Genomic DNA, 204 nt, shown 5'->3' on the forward strand with positions numbered 1-204 from the left:
CAGGTGGGGGGTTCCCAGGGGGGCCCCCAGGGGGGCCCTCAGGGGTCCTCCAGTCTTGCTCAAGGCGCAGCACTTCAGGGGGCCCCTCCCACAGCCCTGTCCACACTACAGGGTTTCCAGGGCAAGCCAGGGGGCCCCCAGGGGGCCTTAGACAAGGGGGGGGCCCCCCTGGGGCCCCCAGGCCCCAGGGGGCCTCCGGGGCCT

The sequence above is a fragment of the Eimeria tenella genome, genomic scaffold (genome assembly GCF_000499545.2).
Source record: "Eimeria tenella Houghton genomic scaffold, Eth_scaff2561, whole genome shotgun sequence".
In the NCBI taxonomy this organism is placed as follows: domain Eukaryota; phylum Apicomplexa; class Conoidasida; order Eucoccidiorida; family Eimeriidae; genus Eimeria; species Eimeria tenella.